General features: G+C 40.4%; 1 long non-coding RNA gene across 1 annotated transcript in view; it reads right to left on the bottom strand.

Moving 5' to 3' along the window:
- LOC133252400 (uncharacterized) overlaps positions 1-20,350 on the bottom strand; it is a 108,372-nt gene that overhangs the window by 36,446 nt on the left and 51,576 nt on the right. The window lies entirely within an intron of this gene.

Here is a 20,350-nt window from a genome sequence, read left to right as displayed (position 1 = left end):
AAGGACAGACATTTTCAAAAACTTTACTATAAAGGAAATATAGGATAGATACATAAGCTTAATAAAATAGCATAGCAAAGAAAAACACAGACCAGTCTCACTTTGAAATACTGGGACAAAACAAAATCCTTTTTTTGTTGTTGTTTTAGTTTTTTTGGCCACACATGGCATGCAAGAGCTTAGTTCCCTGACTAGGGATCAAACCCGAGACTCCTGCAGTAAAAGCACTGAGTCTTAACCACTGGACCACTAGGGAAGTCCCAGGACAAAAACATCTTAAATGAAACATTAGGAAATAGATTATAATAGCATATTTTTAAATTAATATATCATGACTAAGGTTTATTATATGAAAGCAAGAGTGATTCAATATTAACAAAATCTTTAGTATGACCATTAATTATCTTTTTAAAAAATCTTTAGAAAATTTGATTATTCACAAAGATACTGAAAAAAGTTCAGTAGTTCAAAATCCATTTCTGATTAAAAAAAACACTTTGTAAAATAGAAAATCATGGATTTTTCTTCAAATTGGTAAAGTAAATTACCTCAATTCTAAAACCAGTCAGTGACTACTAGGTAAACAGCAGAAGCATTTCCACTAAGATCCAGAAAAAGGCAAGAGTACCTACTATTCTACTGAACTATTAACACAGAATTATATTTATTAGCTAATGTAATGAAACCAGAGAAAATAACTGGAGCTAGTGTTTGCACATGATACAATACTTTACTTGTAATATCTGAATCACTGATAACGTGGTCATAAAATAATTGAGAATGTTAGCAAAATACAAAATTATGCAAAAATCTATAGCCATAACATGTATAAATAATAACCAGGCAGGAGATGTAAGGACAGGAAAAACATCAACAAAACCTAAAAAACATTTTGTGCATTAACAGTAACATATAAAATCTTCACGAGGAACAGTACAGACACTCCTGAAAAAAAAAAAGTGAGGTTGAACAAATAGAAAGACAACCCTTGCTTTTCATCAAGATGACTCAACAAAAAAAATACCAGACATCTTTCTAGGTAATGGAAATGTAATGTGATTTTCCCAAAAAATATATATGTAAATTAGATCCTGGTACTAAACAGGTACTAAACAGGCTCTAAAATCCACGTGTATATGTAAAATATATGCAAAATTTCTGATAGCCCCCTTATGAAGAACGAAGACAGAAGTGATTAGCACTTCTCTGTATCAAAGCATGGCAGATGAATAAAGTCAGACTAACACAACAGAAAAGAAAAAGTCCAAAAAGATCCAATTATTTGGAAATATGAAAACAGAGATTCTAATTGAGGTACCTTATCATACATGTGGAGCTTCCCTGGTGGCTCAGTGGTTAAAGAATTTGCCTGCCAATACAGGAGACTTGGGTTCAATCCCTGTGCCAGGAAGATCCCTTGACGTAGGAAACGTTAACCCACTCCAGTACTCTTGTTTCGGAAATCCCATGGACTGAGGCGCACAGTGGTCTACCATCCAGGGGGTCACAAAAGAGTCAATGACCTAGTGATTCAGTTCAGTTCAGTCGCTCAGTTGGGTCCAACTCTTTGTGACCCCATGGACTGCAGCACAACAAGGCCTCCCTGTCCATTACCAACTCCTGGAGTTTATTCAGACTCGTGTCCATTGAGTTGGTGATGCCATCCAACCACCTCATCTTCTGTTGTGCCCTTCTCCTCCTGCTTTTAATCGTTCCCAGCATCAGGGTCTTTTCCAATGAGTCAGTTCTTCCCATCAGGTGGCCAAAGTATTGGAGTTTCAGCTTCAGAATCAGTCCTTCCCATGAATATTCAGGAATGATTTCCTTTAGGATAGACTGGTTGGATCTCCTTGCTGTCCCAGAGACTCACAAGAGTCTTCTCCAACACCACAGTTCAAAAGCATCAATTCTTCAACTCTCAGTTTTCTTTATAGTCCAACTCTCACATCCATACATGACTGCTGGAAAAACCAAAGCTTTGACTAGATGGACCTTTGTTGCCAAAGTAATGTCTCTGCTTTTTAATATATTGTCTAGGTTGGTCATAACTTTTCTTCCAAGGAACAAATGTCTTTTAATTTCATGGCTTCAGCCCCCATTGGCAGTGATTTTGGAGCCCTGAAAAGCAAAATCTGTCACTGTTTCCATTGTTTCCCCATCTATTTGCCATGAAGTGATGGGACCAGATGCCATGATCTTAGTTTTCTGAGTGTTGAGTTTTAAGCCAACTTTTTCACTCTCTTCTTTCACTTTCATCAAGAGGCTCTTTAGTTCTTCTTCACTTTCTGCCATAAGTGTGGTGTCATCTGCCTATCTGAGGTTATTGATATTTCTCCCAGCAATCTTGATTTCAGCTTGTGCTTCATCCAGCCCAGCATTTCTCATGATGTACTCTGCATATAAGTTAAACAAGCAAGGTGACAATATACAGCCTTGACGTACTCTTTTCCTGATTTGGAACCGGTCTGTTCTTCCATGTCAAGTTCTCACTGTTGCTTCTTGACCAGCTTACAGATATTTCAGGAGGCAGATCAGGTGGTCTGGTATTCCCATCTCTTTCAGAATTTTCCACAGTTTGGTGTGATCCACGGAGTCAAAGGTTTTGGCATAGTCAATAAAGCAGAAGTAGGTATTTTTCTGGAACTCTGTTGCTTTTTCGATGATCCAACGGATGTTGGCGATTTCATCTCTGGTTCCTCTGCCTTTTATAAATCCAGCTTGAACATCTGGAAGTTCATGGTTCATGTACTGTTGAAGCCTGGCTTGGAGGATTTTGAGCATTACTTTGCTAGCTTGTGAGATGAGTGCAATTGTGTGGTAGTTTGAACATTCTTTGGCATTGCTTTTCTTTGGGATTGGAATGAAAACTGACCTTTTCCAGTCCTGTGGCCACTGCTGAGTTTTCCCAATTTGCTGGCATATTGAGTGCAGCACTTTCATAGCATCATCTTTTAGAATTTGAAAGAGCTCAACTGGAATTCTCGGAGAAGGCAATGGCACCCCACTCCAGTACTCTTGCCTGGAAAATCCCACGGATGGAGGAGCCTGGTAGGCTGCAGTCTATGGGGTTGCTAAGAGTCGGACACGACTGAAGCGACTTAGCAGCAGTAGCAGCAGCAACTGGAATTCTATCACCTCCACTAGCTTTGTTTGTAGTGATGCTTCCTAAGGCCCACTTGACTTCACATTCCAGGATGTCTGGTTCTAGGTGAGTGATTACACCATCGTGATTATCTGGGTTGTGAAGATCTTTTTTGTATAGTTCATCTGTATATTCTTGTCACCTCTTCTTAATATCTTCTGCTTCTATTAGGTCCATACCATTTCTGTCCTTTATTGTGCCCATCTATGCATGAAATATTCCTATTGATTAAACAACAACAACCACATACGTGAGAACAAGATGGACTTTTAAATCAAAAGCTTTGCGTGTAATCCGTTTAGAAAAAGAGCTGCCCCTCTAAATATAAAAAGAACGCTCACAGCAAGAAAGAGCATTTTTTTTAATTTATTTTTTTCCAGTGTTATTAACATATAATTAACAGATACAATTGTGAGATATTTAAAGCGTACAACTTCTACAGCTGAATGTGAGGCGTGGGATGCTGTTATGCACGAACATCTCTGTTCAAAGTAAGAAGAACACCTCCAAGACCTTTCCCCCTCAGCAGTAACCCCCACAGTGGCCGAGGCAACTACAATCCTAATTTCCCGCACATGTTTTTCATTTTACTATTTGCCTGCTTGAAGATCCTGGAATGCAAAATAAGCCCATGAAAAGACCATAAAAATCCTTTGATATTTTAAGATAAGAAAATACAATCCTTATACATCATAATATGTATTTGAAAACTTTTAAAGTGTAGTTACATAAGATATTTTTATGAGAATAGAAGGTCCTAATTTTAAAAGTACATTTCAGTACCGTCTTTTCTTTGCAACCATGAAAGCAGTCAGTTATGTGTCTATTTAACCCTGATTTTAACTTGAAATATCTAATATGACAGTAATTGCATTATTCTTGATGCAATACTTGTATCTGCTCAGCTGTAACTACAGCTGTCTAAGAATTCTGAGCCTGGAGTCTTCCCCTATTTCTTACCCAGATGTACAGAGCTCAAGTTGTTTAATGTTATGCTTAATAATTTTGTTTGAACAAGACTATTTATTTGCATTGGTAGCAAAATTGTTGCATTTTCTCCCTAATATGTTATTCTTATCATCAAAAAGGAAATTCAGGAGAGAACAGGGTTGTATGTTTCCCATCTGACCAGAGAAGTAGTACCACTTTTGTGTTATTTACACAATAATGATGAAGGACTGGGGCATTTCCTGAGGATAGAGGGCTGCCTGGGAGAGTGCCTCGAGGCCATTAACCTGGGGCAGTCATTCAGTTTCTTAGAAAACCTGGATTGAAGTCATTATTTCTATTAGAAGATCAGTAACACATATTCCTCAGCCCCACAACTGGAAAGCTCATTGGAAATAAGTTTTTTCTGGATTTTTTTGTTAAGCACATTCAATCTGTAGGTTATTTTTCTTTTACTATTATTAGTTATAATTTCTATTTCTATATATATATTTCTTTTTATCAAAGTATTGTTGATTTACAAACTTGTGCCAATGTCTGCAGTACAGCAAAGTGACTCAGTTATCCACACACATATACATATATTCATTTTTATATATTTTTTCCATTATTCCATTTTATGTATCTTTTCCATTATGGTTTATCACAGGATATTGAGTATAATACTCTGTGCTATATAGTAGGATCTTGTCTATCCATTTTAATTGTAATAGTTTGCATCTACCAACCCCAAACTCCCAGTCCATTGCTATATTTTTAAAGAAATGTCACTGAAATCCTGAACAACTTAGTAACATGACAGCCGTCATCACATGGACATCAATGTCATGAATGCTGGTGACTGTCTCCTCTCTGCCCTTAGAAGTCAAGTTAAAAATAAAGTTGCAGTCTCTCTCCCTCCTTCACTCCTCCTACTCTATTTCTCTCTCTCTCGCCCCCTCGCTTCCTCTCTCTTTTCTAAAGGCTTCAGCAAGCAAATTTTCACTGAAGTATAAACCTGCAGAAGCACAATGCGGTAGGTCGCAGGATACAGATTATCGGAGACTCAGTGGAAATATGAATCTATAGTGATTTCATTAGCAGCACTTTCTCAGAAGTAAATGTGTGAGAAAACTGTTCCATTTACACAGGCATCATTTGTCCGTAATGGTCTTGTTGCTTTAAACACTGAGATCTGACCCAAACAGTAGCCCAGGAAGCCGGTCTCTTGGAGCCAAAGGACATCCTACAGAATAAATGTTAAAGAACCTCGAGAAATGCATGTTAGCATCTAATTGTATGTGGTTAAGGTACCACCACACCACACAGAGAAGGGTCCCCTGATGATTCTCCAGTACACATGTAGTGTTTAAAGATATCATGTCTCTTGTGTCTCCCCGAAGTTCCCACATTCTTTTAGGCTAGCAGTGATGTACTACTAACTTCCTAAACAGTGCTGTGCTGTGCTGAGTCACTCAGTCATGTCCTACTCTTTGTGAACCCACGGACCATAGCCCACCAGGCTCCTCTGTCCACGGGGATTCTCCAGGCAAGAATACTGGAGTGGGTTGCCATGTCCTCCTCCAGGGGATCTTCCCAACCCAGGAATCGAACCAGGGTCTCCTGCATTGCAGGTAGATTCTTTACCAGCTGAATTACCAGGGAAGCCCTCCTAAACAGTAAATAAAGGAATTAAAGAAATTTCATCCATCTATTTTCCTACTCTTCAAAATAGGGATTCTGTGGATTATAATATGCTGTTCACGGACAAGGTATGATTCTGCGATGTAGTAATGATGACTGATGGTCTAGGACGCACCAGAAGGAATAGGGGAGGCAGGATGTGAAATGGAAGCCCCCACCCACCTTCTCTTCCTTGATATAATATCCATTCCAGTCACTCCTTACCCTTGAAATAAGAAGCAGTGACACTCATATTCTCACCTGACAATGTGCTTACATCACTTCCTCGGAGACTACAGACATAGCCCCAGTCATCAGGTACTACCTCTCCTTCCTCCCTCGTCTCCTCCATTCCCACACCACTAAACCCCCACCACCACCCACAGAGTCAATGCACACACAGAGGGAAACTGTGAGTCATAGAAAACAAGAAGGAAGGGCAGGAAAAATTGGTTGGTGCTGGAGAACACCGGGGCTTATAGACACCCATCCTTCCCTCTTACAAGGGCAAAGAAGAGGAAATGACAGGATTTCTCTGGTGGTCCAGTGGTTAGGACTTTGCCTTCCAGTGCAGGGGTTGTGGGTTAGATCCCTTGGTCAGGGAACTAATATCCCACATGCCTCATGGCCAAAACACCAGAACATAAATAACAGAAGCAATATTGTAGTAAATTATATAAAGACATTAAAAATGGTCCAAATCAAAAAATTTTTTAAATAAAATAAAATGTATGGTTGACTTATGGGTTCTGCTGCCTTCCTTAAGTTTAAGGCTTCTCAGGTGGCCCTACTGGTAAAGAACCTGCTTGCCAGTGCTGGAGATATGAAAGACATGGGTTCGATCCCTGGGTCAGGAAGATCCACTGGAGACTAGCATGGAAACCCACTCCAGTATTGTTGCCTGGAGAATCCCACGGACAGAAGAGCCTGGAGGGCTACAGTCCATGGGGTTACAAAGAGTCAGATGCAACTTAGCAAGGACGCAGTTTTTTTAAGGGTGCAAAATGCCAATTTAAATATTAAAACAAATTGACATCTATTTTCTTTCCCATTTAAAATACACTAAATGTGATCTGCTTATGTGACCTTGTGTGACCCATGAAATATGTATGTTTGCATAAGAAAAAAAGACTACTCATCAACTGTATTATATCCAGCCCATGCAGAACAATGTGTATATATGAAAAATGTGTGTGTGTGTAAATCATTTCTGAAGAATATACAAGAAACAGGTAACAATTCCATCTGGAGAGGTGAGGTGGCAGGTTCTGAGATACAGGCAAAAAAAGGAGACTTGGTTTATACCACATATTTTGCCCTTTGGATTGTATTCCTTATACATGTATTACCTGAATTTAAAATCATTTAAGAAATTAAAAACCAGACTTGCACTAGATATTAGAACTGAGTACAGGGCCAAATTTATAGGGTGAAACAAAGTTTTTATAAGGTTTTGTTCTTGACACCAGGAAAAGTAAGTGTTTTTAAGAAAATAAGAAATACGTGGCTTATTAGTGTGTGTGTGCGCGCACGTGCATTAAGTCACTTCAGTTGCTTCTATGCATTAAATAGAATGTAGTAGAAGTAAAGGGAGGTGTATTCCAAGCCCAAGGAAACCAGAGAATACAACATCCAGGAAGGACATCCCAAGGTCTTTAAAGCTTTACTAGCAGTACCACATGCTGAGCAAGGAGTTGGGTACCACACCTCTCCATGTGCTTTACAGAGCATCCCTGGGATACAAAGGCCATTGTTAGTGCCCCTGAGAGATGGGAGGAACAGGACAGGAAGACCATGGGTCTCAGAATTTTCCACATGAGAAATGTTTAAAGGAAATAGACATGTTTGCCCTGGAAAAAAATAAAATCTTAGGGACTACATGTTTGCCTTTCTCAAAGACCATTACTGAAAAGAAAAGGAGCATTTCTTTCTTCAAAGGAGCTGGTAGCAATAGGAGGAGGTGCTTCAGGAAAAGGTCTGAACCAGCTCAGCTGAAATCTCTGTATCCTTTACCAGTCGGAGACAAAAGACAGCATTGCTGCCGCGCACATGGAGAGGTCAAACACTCAGCAGAGAGACCAGGAGGCAATTCCTCAGATGATTCCTGACTATGCGCCCAACCGGAGGATTCTAATACCTCATTATCATCTTCCATAAATTTTCAATAAAACAACCTCACTTTCATCGAGCTTTATAGTCCAAAAGCATGCTTTATAGTCCAAACTTCTACATACATTATTTCATGCAAATCTCATAATAAACTTGCCAGAAAGGCCAGGCCAAAGTTCCCATCTCCTCTTCCCAGAGGTGGAATCTCAGAAAAAAACAAACAAACAAACAATAACTGAACTGGAGTTAGCGCCTCACCCCAACCCAGGTCCTCTGGTATCAAGAGAAAGGCATTTTCAGATCTGTCAATGATTCTCGATACTCTCCTGCTAGATGTCAATCCATGTCACCCAAATGAGAAAAATAAGAAACTGCTTCTGTGTTATAAATCAAATTTACTCAAAATGCCATTCTTCATTCACTCATCATATCTTTCTTAACTTGGGGTATTAAAATGTACTCTCATTTATTAAGTGCTAAAAGTATGTTTTTTTAATACTCATAACTGGCAAAATCAGGAGTTAATTATCAAAACAGGTCTCCCCTCAGAAAAACTTCTGGAGATGTTTCTGGTTCATGCAAAGCACCAAAGGAAGATATACGAATAAGGTACAGTTTATCAGACTGATTGGCAACAGCAATTGGGAGAAATAATAAAACATGTTCAGTGAGGAAAACACAGAAGATGGCTATTATGACACCAGAAAAGTACGGATTTTTCCAGAAACCATCAGACAAAATTCTACTTGCAACCCCACATGACACAGTCTCAGCTGATGAAGACAGTGACCTGAAACCATTTGTTGTTGTTTAGTCCCTAAGTCACGTCTGACTCTTTGCAACACGATGGGCTGCAGCACGCCAGGCTTCCCTGTCCTTCACCGTCTCCCAGAGTTTGCTCAAACTCATGTGCATTGAGTCAATGATGCCATCAACCACCTCATCCTCTGTCCCCCTCCTTCTCCTCTTACCCGCAATCTTTCCCAGCATCAGGGTGTTTTCCAATGAGTCAGCTCTTTGCATCAGGTGGCCAAAGTATTGGAGCTTCAGCTTCAGCATCAGACCTTCCAGTGAATATTCAGGGTTAATTTCCTTTAGGATTGGCTGGCTTGATCTCCTTGCTGTCCAAGGGACTGTCAAGAGTCTTCTCCAGCACCACAGTTTGAAAGTATCAAATCCTTGGCACTCAGCCTTCTTTATAGTCCAACTCTGAAGCCATAAGGTCTCCGAAAATCTGCTTCAACTGAAATTTCCTGGATGAGTTTCCAAAGTGACCTGAAATCACCTTGATTTAGGACTATCTAGAAGTCAGAATGCAGAGTCCTTGTGAAGAACAAGTTGCATGGCAGATATTAACATCAAAAGCTAATTGCTATTTATACACAAAACATGGTTTCTGACTGGCTGTCCACATACCCTCAAGACATTGAAGGTACTTATACAGTAATTAAGCCAAAGCGAGCCATCCTATACTATCATTGCTACGTGTGGTTTTCATAAAGCAAAAATCATTTCTAATTCTTTTTCCCAGTTTTCATTAGCTCTGAAGACAATCTGGCAGTGTGCAAAATCAATTGATTCCTCTATTTTACTTCTAATTTTCAGCCACAAATCCCTGGAGAAATGCTGCATTTATTTCCCCCGCTTTACCTACAAAACAAATGCCCAGAGTACAACTTATTTTAACAAGGTAGATTAGGGCATGGGGTCAACCCCCACAATGACAGGGGATCCCCCGATCTGCTGGATGGAGTCCACCCCCAGGTCCCCTCACCTGTGGACACAGGGATACTTAAAGGGCAGCACAGTTAGGCTGCAAGGCGCTGGCCGCACTGACACCAGAGCCCTACCTCTGCAGTCCATTCACAAAAATGAACTGGTGGTAATTAATTCATGATTAGTTCATTTCAGCTAATATATGAGCCTGAACTTTTGCTGAGTGATGTAATATTTCAAAAGTGGGGCTGTGCCATGAAATTTATTGGACTTCCTGAAATCACCAATGTAATTGTTTTTGCTGTTCACATATTAGGCCCTGTCTCCAGGGGAAAAGCTGATTCTTCTCATATAAGACTCTTTCCCCAGAGTTTGAAAGTCTGTCATCTTTCTCAATATACTCACTTCGTTAAACAGTTTACAGCTTGCAAGAGGGTCACAAAGTCTGAGTAACGGAATGACTGTCCTGACAGATTTAGACAATAAAACCACCAGATTGTTGTATAAATGTTTTTCTCAGAGGCCGTTTCTGAAACACATACTAAATGCAAATATTGAAACACCTGCATGCTAAGCACAATTCTTTTAACAGATGTTAATCCCTGTGCATTTAACCAATGGATTTAGATCACATAAATGTAACTCACCCCCTTCAGACTGTCTTGGGAAACTACCAGTTACCTTATTTCAATTTGACAAAGAGACTATTACTCTCTACATCATAATTTTGATTTTATGGTTTATAATGGAACTATCTTAAAAAGCAAGTAAAAAATACAAAAAAGTCAACTCAGACAAAGCCTCTATGAATGAGTTGTCCACTTTTAGCATAGAAAATTTACAAGGATCGATAGCGTTACAAAATTTAATATGCTTTCTTTGTGATCCTGAAAACTGAGATTCTTCATTTAATCCATCAGTAATTTTAATTTTAATCCATCAGGCCAACCTGATGAAGGGTTGTCATCTTTTTCCCTCCATCTCTGAAACCTGGTGGGTACCCTGGGTTTTAGTTAAAATCTTCCTGCATCCCTTGGCCTATTTCCTGTTTGAGGGCTGCTTCTAATGGTGTTTTTTTTAAATAGACTTTAATTTTTAGAGCACTTTCAGGTTCACAGCAAAACTGAGCAGAAAGTACAGAGATTGTCCCTTCTCCCCCTCTCCCTGCCCTTCATAGCCTCCGCCATCATCACTGTCTACTCCAGTACTACATTTGTTATTATTTTTTAAACTTTTAAATGTATTTATTTATTTTTTTTGTTTGGCTGTGTTGGGTCTTCATCGCTGCCCGTGAGCTTTCTCTCTACTTCTCTCGAGTTGGGGTGTTCGGGCGTCTCACTGTGGTGGCTCCTCCTGTTGTTGAGCACGGGCGCACATGTTCCAGGATGAGTGGGCTCAGCAGTTGCAGCACACCGACCTAGCTGCCTTGAGACATGTGGGATCTTCCCAGGCCAGAGATCAAACCGGTGTCCCTTGCACTGCAAGGCAGATTCCCAACCACTGGACCACCACAGAAGCCCCATCCGTTACTATGTATGAATCCACAACACACATCATAACCACCACATTAGTGTCCACTCTTGGCCTTGTACATCCCATGCGTTTGAATAAACATACAATGACATGTATCCACCTTTATAACACACACACAGAACTGTTTCACTGCCCTGAACATCTCCCGTTCTCTGCCAATTCATCCCTCCCTTCCAACCCTTTGTTTTGTTGTTGGTTAGTCGATAAGTTGTGTCCAACTCTGCAACCCCATGGACTGTAGCCCACTATGTTCTCCTGTCCATTGGATTTCCCAGGCAAGAATACTGGAGCAGATTGCTATTTCCTTCTCCAAAGGGTCTTCCCATCCCAGGGATCGAATCTGCGTCTCCTGCATTGGCAGGTGGATTATTTACCACTGAGCCACCAGGGAAATCCTTCCCCCAATTCTGCTCTTCTTAATTCCTCTATAGTTACCTCTCCACTTTTCCAGCCTTGAAACTTCTTTACAACTCAATTGTTTAATATTAATAATAATGAAAATTACCATTTGGGGACCCAACTGTATGTATCAGATGTACATCCACTGGGTGTTTGCCATCCATTATGTCATTTAATTCTCCAAGAAGTGGGCTTTATTTTCCGCATTTGCTGATAACTCAGCAAACTCATGTAATTTAACCTGACTCAGTGGTGCAGTCCATATTTTAACCCTGCTTCCAAAGCCTATGCCGCCCATGAGGCTAAAGTGCTTCTGACAAATCTATAAAATTGCCTTCCTTCTAATTCCATTTCAAAACATATCTTGCTTTTTCATAGATATACAGAAAAAAAAAGGAAAAATATTTACTTCGGTTCCTGACATTTCCAGTATACATACTGGTCTCAGTCTCTGCTTCTGTACCAGAAACCAAGATGACAAGACTTGCCAGTGCAGATATCTAGTTAATTTTCAACAAACATGCACTTGCTGCTTGCTTAATTAACACAGACATGAATTGTGCTCATCCACAATTTAGCCTTCCACCTTGCTGCCACCTGTCTTCTGCACATGACTGGCCCTATTTATAGAAAAAAGCTTTTGGATAAAAACAGAGCCACACTTGTCTCATGAGAGTTCCTTCCAACCCTTATGTTTAATCAGAGATAAATCAACACGAACCACCAACATGCCATGATTAAACTCCAGTGAAGCCAAGCCAAGAGTTGGCTATAGAATCTTGGCATGCTACAGCTATGAAATCATAAAAACTTTGAGATTCTTAGTGACAGATTCTGTGTTTTTGGTCATTGTAGCATGACAAATTGGAAATTATGAGCAATTATTTATCATTGTGTTACCATGGACAACCTTTCCAACTGTGGCACTTTCTTCAGTTCAGTGCAGTTCAGTCGCTCAGTCGTATCCGACTCTTTGCAACCCCATGAATCCCAGCATGCCAGGCCTCCCTGTCCATCACCAACTCCTGGAGTTCACTCAAATTCACGTCCATCGAGTCAGTGATGCCATCCAGCCATCTCATCCTCTCTTGTCCCCTTCTCCTCCTGCCCCCAATCCCTCCCAGCATCAGGGTCTTTTCCAATAAGTCAACTCTTCACATGAGGTGGCCAAAGTACTGGAGTTTCAGCTTCAGCATCAGTCCTTCCAATGAACACCCAGGACTGATCTCCTTTAGAATGGACTGGTTGGATCTCCTTGCAGTCCAAGGGACTCTCAAGAGTCTTCTCCAACACCACAGTTCAAAAGCATCAATTCTTTGGCACTCAGCGTTCTTCACAGTCCAACTCTCATATCCATACATGACCACTGGAAAAACCATAGCCTTGACTAGACGGACCTTTGTTGGCAAAGTAATGTCTCTGATTTTTAATATGCTATCTAGGTTGGTCATAACTTTCCTTCCAAGGAGTAAGCATCTTTTAATTTCATGGCTGCAATCACCATCTGCAGTGATTTTAGAGCCCCAAAATATAAAGTCAGCCACTGTTTCCACCGTGATTGCAGCCATGAAGAGGAACTAAAAAGCCTCTTGATGAAAGTGAAAGAGGAGAGTGAAAAAGTTGGCTTAAAGCTCAACATTCAGAAAACTAAGATCATGGCATCTGGTCCCATCACTTCATGGCAAATAGACAGGGAAACAGTGGAAACAGTGTCAGACTTTATTTTGGGGGGCTCCAAAATCACTGTAGATGATGATTGCAGTCAACTGAGCGACTTCACTTTCACTTCTCACTTTCATGCATTGGAGAAGGAAATGGCAACCCACTCCAGTGTTCTTGCCTGGAGAATCCCAGGGATGGGGGAGCCTGGTGGGCTACTGTCTATGGGGTCGCACAGAGTTGGATACAATTGAAATGACTCAGCAGCAGCAGCAAGGACCTACTGTATGGCACAGGGACCTCTACTTGATACTCTATAATGGCCTTATTAGGAAAATAATCTTAAAAATGAGTGAATATATGCATATGCATAAATGATTGACTTTGCTGTAGAGTAGATACTTGGAGAAGGCAATGGCACCCCACTCCAGTACTCTTGCCTGGAAAATCCCATGGACAGAGGAGCCTGGTAGGCTGCAGTCCATGGGGTCACTAATAGTTGGACACGACTGATCGACTTCACTGTCACTTTTTACTTTCATGCATTGGAGAAGGAAATGGAAACCCACTCCAGTGTTCTTGCCTGGAGAATCCCAGGGACAAGGGAGCCTGCTGGGCTGCTGTCTATGGGGTCACACAGAGTCGGACATGACTGAAGCGACTTAGCAGCAGCAGCAGCAGCAGCAGAGTGGATACTAAACACAACATTGTAAATCAACTATACTTCAATAAAACGTTTTTTAGTTAAAATAAAATATAGGCATCAAGAAGTCTGAAAAAAAAGCAGCTCTGAAAATGTTCATTTTCAGGGATGGATAGTATTTAGGTAGATCTAAAGAACAGGGGTATTGTCATAAGGCTGTTCTCTGTGGGCCTGTCACATTTCTGCATTTCTTACAAGAAAAGGCACGGATGGCCACTGTTTCAAACTAAGGATGTTTGTACAACTGATGACCTGGCAAGACAGAAACAAATGTCTTTCTCTTGGATGAAGAAGTAGCATGCTTACTGCCCATGATACAATATGGAGATAGGCGGGTTCCTTAAGCTCAGGGTTCCTCTCCTGTGATCAGGGGTACCCAACCTCTGGGATCCAGTGCCTGATGATATGAGGTGGAGCTGATGTAATAGTAATAGAAATAAAGTGCACGATAAATGTGATGTGCTTGAATCTTCCTGAAACCTTCCGCTCCACTCCCATTCGTGGAAAAATTGTCTTCCATGAAACCAGTCCCTGGTGCCAAAAAGATTGGGGACCGCTACAACCCACCGACTGTGCAGGCACCCCTCACCCTCTCTATGTGGCCTGTGGAGCTGGAGTGTGGGGGGATCCTCCGGCTGCTGCTGCTGTGAGTCATGAACGAGGTCAGGCTCACTTGTCAGCTTGTAAGTGGGGTAAGACAGCGGACCTTTCACAGTTCCTAACGGGAGATCTGAGATAGCGACCACAGTCCAAATGCTGGCCTCGGAAGAGGGATACTAAGGGGGAAATAGAGAAAGATGTGAATATCTCTTCCTGGAGTTCTCAACAGCATCGCTGGTCCCTATAACTAAACTAAAGAGAACCAGCCAGATTCTACCAAGTGTGTCCATTCTGCAGATCTAAATTGACTACACTGTGAGAGGAATTTTTTCCCAGGTGCCATTTAATGGAATGGAATGATCCATTTAGTTATGTTATCTGTGGCAGGAAAAAATCAACTAATTTCCCTCAAAATGACCACCGTGACAAGACGGGACTTACAAAGGCTTTGACCCTCTGTGACTTTTACTGCTCAAAACAATGGGGGGAAAAGCACTGAAATGTTTGCATAGTTTCTTCTCAGTTAATTAAATTTAGACTTTACCAGGTAAGATTTGGAAAAGGAAATGGCAACCCACTCCAGTGTTCTTGCCTGGAGAATCCCAGGGACGGGGGAGCCTGGTGGGCTGCCATCTCTGGGGTTGCACAGAGTCGGACACGACTGAAGTGCCTTAGCAGCACCAGGCAAGATTTCCTTTCCAAGTCAGTCACAGGAAGTTCAAAGCCACATGGACCTCCACATTACTGACTTCTACATGAATGGTTCTGCCCTGATTCTCCCAGCCTCAATTGCCATGTAATATTTCCCCTGTCCTGACTTCCTACTACAGCAGAATTTTAACTTAATTTTACACATTCAAGTGCATCCCCTCAAGACTATTCTAGAGTGAGGTAGACTATATTTTCTGGAATGAGGTAGTCAATAAGATTTTATTAATGATTGAAATAATTATGCAAGTGTTGCTGAATCTATTAACTGCTTGTGAAAAAATTTCACCTTCATTTCTCCATGTGCTTCCAAAGGAGTAAGCAGAAATTCAGTCAGATGTGCCCTGAGTGGGCAACATGATTGCACGCTTCGACTTCTAGATGCTGCAAAATAATTTTCTGCTCATTCAGCAGACAGTCAGGAGCTGGGAGAGGGAGAAAGGAGGTCAACTTAAAAAACACCTTGGTTCTTCCCCAAAGTTTCCCATGATCATGGAGGGAGAGTGCACTCTCCAGATGCTGTCTAGATGCCAGAACAACTGTCTGCCCATAAAACTGTACAAAGAAGGTGCTTATCAATGACCTGTCATATCCAGACTGATGGCATTACACCAATAACATGTCCTGCTAAATTGTATGTTTCACCTTCAAGTCTCTTTAGAAGTATTATCTAAAATCTGTTGACACAAAGTACCACCTGGTTTAATTAAATGGAAATCATTTAGGGCACCGAACGGTGCTTGGACAATTGGAAGATGCTTTCCAAATGTTCTTCCAATGGAAGTACATGGGATTCGTAAAATAACAATAATTATTTCAGCACCATAAATCAAACTAAAATATTTGTTTCCAGAAATGTCTAGTAGAATGAACACCTTCCAGACCTAAGTCACTTCAACAAAGTACAGCTGTCTGCAGCAACCCTGGAATTTCCACGTTTCTTTTTATTTCTTTTAATGAGAAAGCACCTTTTGAGGCAGGAATGAGAAGTGAGATTTACAACATCACATTTAAGAATCTAGGAAAAGGATAAATAAGAGAAAGATGACTGTAATGCTTTGGGAAAAAAACAGGTTTTAATTTTATTTTGAGTGATCTCCAAAAGGTAATGAAGTATGCAAATATAAAAGAGACAGGGTTGAGGATGCAGGGTTTGATAGAAGGTAGGAGAGAATTCTGTTTTTAACCATTTTGTATAAGACATAAAAACAGATGTGAACACAGGATTCATTTAAGTACTTTCCCATAATCAATAAGCTAAGATCATACCTATTGAATGAAGAGTTCCAAAGAATAGTAAAGAGAGATAAGAAAGCCTTCCTCAGCTATCAATGCAAAGAAATAGAGGAAAACAATAGAATAGGAAAGACTAGAGATCTCTTCAAGAAAATCAGAGATACCAAGGGAACATTTCATGCAAAGATGGGCTCAATAAAGGACAGAAATGGTATGGACCTAAAAGAAGCAGAAGATATTAAGAAGAGGTGGCAAGAATACACAGAAGAACTATACAAAAAAGATCTTCACAACCCAGATAATCATGATGGTGTGATCACTCACCTAGAACCAGACATCCTGGAATGTGAAGTCAAGAGGGCCTTAGGAAGCATCACTACAAACAAAGCTGGTGGAGGTGATGGAATTCCAGTTGAGCTCTTTCAAAACCTAAAAGATGATGCTGCAAAAGTGCTGCACTCAATATGCCAGCAAACTGGGAAAACTCAGCAGTGGCCACAGGATCGGAAAAGGTCATTTTTCATTCCAATCCAAAAGAAAGGCAATGCCAAATAATGAGCAAACTACCACACAATTGCACTCATTTCACACGCTAGTAAAGTAATGCTCAAAATTCTCTAAACCAGGCTTCAGCAATACATGAACCATGAACTTCCAGATGTTCAAGCTGGTTTTAGAAAAGGCAGAGGAACCAGAGATCAAATTGCCAACTTTCTCTGGATCATGGAAAAAGCAAGAGAGTTCCAGAAAAACATCTATTTCTGCTTTATTGACTATGCCAAAGCCTTTGACTGTGTGGATCACAATAAACTGTGGAAAATTCTGAAAGAGATGATAATACCAGACCACCTGACCTGCCTCTTGAGAAACTTGTATGCAGGTCAGGAAGCAACAGTTAGAACTGGACATGGAACAACAGACTGGTTCCAAATAGGAAAAGGAGTACGTCAGGCTGTATATTGTCACCCTGCTTATTTAACTTATATGCAGAGTACATCATGAGAAACGTTGGACTGGATGAAGCACAAGCCGGAATCAAGATTGCCAGGAGAAATATCAATAATGTCAGATATGCAGATGACACCACCCTTATGGCAGAAAGTGAAGAAGAACTAAAGAGCCTCTTGATTAAAGTGAAAGAGGAGAGTGAAAAAGTTGGCTTAAAATTCAACATTCAGAAAACTAAGATCATGGCATCTGATCCCATCACTTCATGGCAAATAGATGGGGAAACAGTGGATACAATGGCAGACTTTATTTTGGGGGCTCCAAAATCACTGCAGATGGTGACTGCAGCCATGAAATTAAAAGACGCTTACTCCTTGGAAGGAAAGTTATGACCAGCCTAGACAGCATATTAAAAAGCAGAGACATTACTTTGCCAACAAAGGTCCGTCTAGTCAAGGCTATAGTTTTTCCAGTAGTCATGTACGGATGTGAGAGTTGGACTGTGAAGAAAGCTGAGTGCCAAAGAATTGATGCTTTTGAACTGTAGTGTTGGAGAAGACTCTTGTGAGTCCCTTGGACTGCAAGGAGATCCAATCAGTCCATCCTAAAGGAAATCAGTCCTGGCTATTCATTGGAAGGATTGATGTTGAAGCAGAAACTCCAATATTTTGGCCACCTGATTCAAAGTGCTGACTTATTTGAAAAGACCCTGATGTTGGGAAAGATTGAAGGCAGGAGGAGAAGGAGACGACAGAGGATGAGATGGTTAGATGGCATCACTGACTCAATGGACATGAGTTTGGGTAAACTCTGGGAGTTGGTGTTGGACAGGGAGGCCTGGCGTGCTGCGATTCATGGGGTCGCAAAGAGTCAGACATGACCGAGCGACTGAACTGAACTGAACTGAATACCTATTGAGGGTGGTTGCACACTGCAGGGATTCAGAGCTACACTTCCAGATATGATAGATTGGATCAGCCAAAACCGGGTGCCTTGACTTCCTCTCTTGTTCCTGAGATGTTACTTAACTTCTCTAAGCCTGTTTCCTCATCAGCAAAATAGAGCTGGAAGGATCTCATAAAAGACACATGACACCAAGACAATGCTCAGAAAGCGCACAGAACAAGTCTGACACACATGAGACTCCACAATTGGTAAATTTTGCTATTATTACTTTTTGATTAAAGAAAAAAATTACTGCAACAATGTAGTGCCAGATACAGTCTTCTACTTATGAATTAATGGCTGTATATTTATGCGTACGTTCTAGACAAAAGTCTCCTCTGTTTTCCATAGTGCCTACGTAAATCTGACTGTGAAATACTTACAGTGAACCTAATTTTTCAGACTGTTAAGGCTGCATTATATACTAAAAATGTGACATGGCTTTGTATTTCCCCATAAATATTTGAAGGCTGGGTTTGTCTCTATTATACCTTCCTCATTAATTCAAACAGATGACAAATCTAAGTAGGACCTTCCTAGAGATTTCCAAATGCAGAAAACACATTCTGAAAGCTTTTCAAGTGTTTAACAAATACTTAATTTTTATCATTTTTCACACATCTCAAGAGACACTTCAATATAGTCTATCTTGATATTCCACAAATAAGATACATTAAATCTGTAGGTGCTATCTGTATTTTTTTAAAATCCAGGAAACAAGATGTTTTTATAAAACCTGACTGGATGACCAAATTAACTACAGCATTTAACTACTACTTATTTTTCCACTGTGAAGTAGTTACATTTAAAGAGATAGGATTTCATCAAAACCAATCACTACAACAAATTTCAATCACATATTAAAAGACACATATATAAAACAGGTAAGTTATAGTGTAATTTGTGTTATAAAAATGCAGTGGTGCCTATTACAGAATAGCATTTGATCTAAAAAGCTGCAAAGGAACTGCAAATGAGTGGCAGAAGTCACTGCTACTTGAAAATCTATCCATAATTAAAATAAAACAGCTTTGAATTTCAATATGTCAGCGAGAATAAATGATCATATTTAGAAAACTTATGTTTACAAATTATGTAACAAGATCAAGCCATTGTACAAATTTAAAAAACATAGTTGCTTATTAATTAAGGACAGAGTTCCTATGGATTATCGAACACATTTATTTCTGTTTTATGTTTTGGTTTTTGACTATGAGGCATGAGGGATCTCAGCTCCCCAACCAGGGATCAAACCTGCCTCCCTTGACTTGGAAGGTGAAGTCTTAACCACTGGACCACCAGTTCAGTTCCGTTGCTCAGTTGTGTCCAACTCTTTGCGACCCCATGGACTGCAACATGCCAGGCTTCCCTGTCCATCACCAACTCCCGGAGCTTGCTAAAACCAATGTCTATCGAGTCGGTGATGCCTTCCAACCATCTCATCCTCTGTCGTCCCCTTCTCCTGTCTTCAATCATGCATCACAGTTCAACTCTCACATCCATACATGACTACTGGAAAATCCACAGCTTTGACTATACGGACCTTTGTTGGCAAAATAATGTCTCTGCTTTTTAATATGCTGTCTAAGTTGGTCATAGCTTTTCTTCCAAGGAGCAAGCGTATTTTAATTTCATGGCTTCAGCCACCATCTGCAGTGTTTTTGGAGCCCAAAGAAATCACTGGACCACCAGGGAAGTCCCAATTGAATACCTTTGTTTTCTCCTCTTTCACAAGGCTAATTGCCTTCGGCTTGACTCCCTTTCATGTTGGTTATAGTTTGGTATCAGGGATCCATACATTTTCTAACCAGAGCCAGAAGTAAATAAGCTTCACAAGTCATATAGCCAGTGTTACAATTATTCAGTTCTACTGTCATAGAATGAATGCGGGTATAGACAATATTCACATACAAGATATAACCAAATGGGAGAGGCTGTGTTCCAGTAAAACATTATAAAAACAGGCATCCAGACAGATTAATTGACTCTTCATCTTCCTTCTGCATGCACAGTAAGAGATAACAACTCTTCCCTGGCGGCTC

Source organism: Bos javanicus, chromosome 8, assembly GCF_032452875.1.
Source record: "Bos javanicus breed banteng chromosome 8, ARS-OSU_banteng_1.0, whole genome shotgun sequence".
In the NCBI taxonomy this organism is placed as follows: Eukaryota; Metazoa; Chordata; class Mammalia; order Artiodactyla; family Bovidae; genus Bos; species Bos javanicus.
Note: the sequence above shows the minus strand (reverse complement) of the source record. Positions and strands in the feature narration are given on the sequence as shown.